Source organism: Megalobrama amblycephala, linkage group LG17 (assembly GCF_018812025.1).
Source record: "Megalobrama amblycephala isolate DHTTF-2021 linkage group LG17, ASM1881202v1, whole genome shotgun sequence".
Classification (NCBI taxonomy): Eukaryota; Metazoa; Chordata; class Actinopteri; order Cypriniformes; family Xenocyprididae; genus Megalobrama; species Megalobrama amblycephala.
In genome coordinates, this window is record NC_063060.1 from 20692689 (window position 1) to 20697888 (window position 5200).

The window sequence follows — 5200 nt, forward strand, 5'->3', positions numbered from 1 at the left end:
CTCCAAAATCTCCTGTAAGATGGCTGAATTGACTTTGCACTTGATAAAACACAATGGACCAACACCAGCAGACGTCACGGCCCCCTAAATCATTACTGACTTCAGAAACTTCACACTAGACTTCAAGCAGCTTGGATGCCGTGCCTCTCCAGTCTTCCTTCAGACTCTGGGACCATGATTTCAACATGAAATGCAAAATTTACTTTTATCTGAAAAGAGCACTTCGACCACTGTTCACTGTCCAGTTCTTTTTCTCCTTAGCCCAGGTAAGATGCTTCTGACGTTGTTTCCGTTTCAGAAGTGGCTTGGTAGTCCTTTTCCTGAAGATGTCTGAGTGTGGTGACTCTTGATGCACTGACTCCGGCTTCATTCTACTCATTGTGAAGCTCTCCCAAGTGTTTGAATTAGCTTTACTTGACAGTATTCTCAAGCTTGCGGTCATCCCTGTTGCTTGTGCACCTTTGCCTACCCAATTTCTTCCTTCCAGTCAACTTTGCATTTAATATGCTTTGATACATCACTCTGTAAACAGCCACCCCATTCAGTAATGACCTTCTGTGACTTACTCTCTTTGTGGAGGGTGTCACTGATTGTCTCCTGGACCATTGCCAAGTCAGCAGTCTTCCCCATTAGTGTGGTTTCAAAGAACAAGAGATTCCCGGAATTTATACTGTAGGGATGGTCATTTAATGAAACTCAAATGTAAATATTCTAATATTTTGAGATACTGGATTTTGGACTTTCATTAGTTGTACGCTCTAATCAACAAATTAAAAAAAAAAAAAAAAAAAAAAAAAAAAACGTTTGAAATGTTTTACTTTACATGTAGGGAATCTAGAATATATGAAAGTTTCATTTTTAAAAAAAAATAATTTACAATAAAAAAATGAACTTTTTCACGATATTCTAATTATATGACCAGCACCTGTATACACTTTATAGCCTTGCCAAGTTATACAGTAGCTTCCACCATTATCTGACATGAATAGCAATCATTATGTCTAATGTAATTGCCAAACTTTTGTAATATTATTTAGTACCCCTTTTTTAAAGTTTCTTAATTTTGTTTTGGAGTCTCCTACAATAGTTTTACATGCATCCAAGGTCAAAAAACACTTTTTATTTTTTAATAATATATATAACAGCGCGCGTCAGAAACGAAACACCCATTACCATATCTGAATTTCAGCTCCGGAGTCTTCCTCAGCAGAGTTTTGATGTTTTTAGTGGCAGTAGTAATAGTAAATGTTTTGTAATGTTTTTCAATAATTAAGTGGGTTGCATGCAACCAGCAATAATCCTAAGGAATTTGCATCAGATACTATCACTGTACTTTGCTACAATAAGGAATATCTGATCTGTCCTGTTGTCCTTCAGCTCTCTGCTACTAAAGGTGGGTGACATTCTCTAATCAGAAGCTGATGACAGAGCGACAGACACATTTGCAGTCTGTTAGTACAGTATGAATATTTGCACGTTGTCACATCCTTCTGGCCGAACCCTAATTGCATGATCAATCTTCCTGAAATTGCGGTGGTCTGGGAGCCGTTGCCGTGTGATGACATCTTCACAGCCACTGACAGCTTGCGATTTCCTCCTTTCATCTTTAGTGGGTTTTCTGACCTTCAGAGGTCACGGATAAATTTATCCACATACATCATCCTAGCCAGTAAAAGGAGGCGGTTAGAGATGGCATATACGATTAGATGAGTGTGTCTGGCGGAGGAATAAGTTATGTGCATGATTTATATCAGTAAATGTAGTTGAGGAGGGAAAGCGTTTGCTTGATTCCTGTTGCTAAAACCCTGGCCGAGGCCTTTAATGAGTTAATGAGTTAATCTTCATCAGGATTTGGAGCATGCAAACTGATACTTGATCTCAACCAGCTGTACAGAAAAGCTAAGAATTTATTTACTATGCTGATGTGATCCAGGTGGCCATGTTTACTACAAGTAAACTAATGGGGCTCTTAAAATGCACAATGTACACTTTTGAAAAAAAAAAAAAGGTTCAATGTGGTTCTAAAAAGGCTTCTTGACTCAATTTCAAAGGGGATGTATTATGCAAAAATCACTTTTACATGGTGTTTGAACATAAATGTGTGTTGACCGTGTGTGTAAACAACCACCCTACAATGATAAAAATCCACCCACTCCTTTTAATCCCCATTAATCTTAAAGCAGTGTCACAGAACAAGCCGTTCACAGATTCTGGGAAAAGTGACGTCACTTTGTACTGGCCCCGCCCAGGACTGCTGACAGACTCTGCCGTATTAGCATAGTTTCCGCCCTAAGCGAGTTGCACACTGTCCACCATTTTCTCCAGGCCGGAGCAGCTGAATGTTTTGCGGATATAAAGTTCTTCGTACAACGCTAACTCAGTTAGCTGGATTTGATTGATGACGATTTGGCATGATCTTGGATTGTTCGGTTCTTCGACGCTCATCCTGGACTTGCTGTCATAGCAACAGGTCCGTAAGCTCAAACCTGCAAACAGGATTAGATTGCATCTTTTTAGGTGGAGGTGATACTTAAAATTTGTCCCAGCCAGTGCTACCTTTTTACAAACGTACCAGGGACAATAATAATGATTTAAATTTTTTTTTTGTTTTGTTTGTTTTTTTGCTTGGCTGTTTTCTTACAAAAGGTGCAGAAATTTGTCAAGTGTCTTTTTTAATTATGATGTCACTATGTTTCCATCTTGACACCAGTCAATCGCTGCATGCCGATCGTGGTTTCAAGTATCGATACATCTGCCCTTTTGCAGTAATCACAGATAATTTAATCCAGATATTTTAGTCCAGTCCACAAATTTGTTTGTAGAACCAAATTAGCCAAAGTTCAGTTATCACGATTAGAAGATCTGGCATCTGTCATCTCAGATGTATTAAGCGTGGCTCTGCCCTCTTCTTGAAAGGTGGACCGGGAGCAGCAGCTCATTTGCATTTAAAGGGACATACACAAAAATGGCACGTTTTGCTCACCCCCAAATCGTGGCAATTTTAACATGCTGTAAAGAAAAAAAAAGAAAAAAAAAATCTGTGGGGTATTTTGAGCTAAAACTTCACGTACACACTGTGGGGACATCACTGACTTGTTTTACATTTTGTAAAAAGGGTCACAATTGGTCCCCTTTAAAGGTGCCCCAGAATCAAAAATTTAATTTACCTTGGCATAGTTGAATAACAAGAGTTCAGTACATGGAAAAGACATTGACAAAATACATTGAGTTTCAAATTCCATTGCTTCCTCCTTCTTGTGTAAATCTCATTTGTTTAAAAGACCTCCGAAGAACAGGCGAATCTCAACATAACACCAACTGTTACGTAACAGTCGGGATCAATAATATGTACGCCCCCAATATTTGCATATGCCAGCTCATGTTCAAGGCATTACGTCTGGATGTGCACAGCTGAATCATCAGAGAGCAAGCGATTTAAAGGGGCCGCAGTCTGAATCGGTGCATAGTTAATGATGCCCCAAAATAGGCAGTTAAAATTAAAAAAAAAAAAAAAAAAAAATCTATGGGGTATTTTGAGCTGAAACTTCATAGACACATTCAGGGGACACCTTAGACTTATATTACATCTTGTAAAAACTGGTTCTAGGGCACCTTTAAAAGAACCCTAAATGCCAAACAGGTTCTTTATAAAGGAGAAATATCTTAACTGAAATTGAAATAACCATCAATCATTTTTTCTCTCTAGTAATAATAGCCTGTTTAATTCATAAAATGTAATTAAAAGTTAAAGTGAGAAAGCAAAATAAATTAAAACTAAACCAACAATATTGTTACAGACATATACTCAGAACAAAGGAGCTGACGATGAATGGCGTTTATTGACAGCAGGTTTAAACAGGAATGCAGTTAAGTAAACAGGATATTTAGACATATCGGATGATGAAGAGATACTGAAAGCAGTCTTTGTCTTACAGGTGATGATATCGTGGATGGATGGAAGACAGATGGAATCACATGCACTCAATAAAGGTAAGTTCTCACATGAAGACAATGGAGCACAAAGACAAGGAGTAGATACTGGAGAACGGAGACAGGTAGGTACCAGAAGACAAAGGAGAAGTCCATTACGTGCAAATGAGGCCAGACACTACAGTGAGGTGAGGTGTGTGCTTATATGCTGCTTGTGTGATGAGGTGATGAGGGGATTACTGAATGTGAGCGGGTGAGCAGAAGGAGGGATGATGGGAAATGGAGTTCATGGAAGGTGATACAGATGGTGACTGTGACAAAAATTACCCCTAAAACCCCAAAAATGTTCCATATATGAAGCACCTGACAGAAGGTTTAAGTTTCTATATAAGTCCCTTTATTCTAAGAGTGTGTTATAATTTAATTTAATTTTTATTTTTATTCCAAATTAAATTTCAGACATTGAAATTAATGTATAGGGTTATCGGTTTTAATTGCATTATTTTTCATTATTTAAATAAAAGACTACAGCTCTCTGAATAACCCAATTTTGTATAAAACAACTGTTAAGTTGGGTTTGAAGGGGAAGCAAGTACTCCAACGTCCTTTAGACATAAGTCAGTCCCTTTTACTCTGGAACGGAAAATGAAATCCTTTAATGGTCAGGAAGCGTTCCCAGAGCAGAGTGAAATGAATGGGCCTGAGGACAAGCAGAGCTGGGGTCCAGACACTCCATCCTTACAATGACCCACTTTCAGCTGGAAACAGGGCTGAATCACCCTGAGAGAAATGCTAGGCACCATCCCACCCTTAAAAATAAAGCCTCCAGTCTGAAGCAAAATAATTTTATAGTCTGATGTCATATGAGAACAGTCCTCTGTGTGGTTCTTTAGAAAATGATCTATAGCCTACTGGTGCTTTAAGCAATCCAATACAGTGATCTGAAGAATCTATATGCAACATCAATAGCTTGACTCTCAAAAGAACCATACAGCACAAAATGGAAAAGAAAAAAAGATTCTTGATAAGAAAAGGGTTCATTGCTCAACCGAAGGTGCTACAAAGAACCATTGAAAAGATATATCTTCTCAACATAAAACTGCATTTGCAATCCATTTTACTTCTGTAATGTTCATTTCAAAGTGAATCAGAATGTGCAACAAGGGAATCCATTGGGAATTTACATGATGGCATTAGGTTTGGCATTAGGCCTATATAGTCTATATCGTATACGATAATATCGTGATTGTTGTTTTAATGATGTGTGATC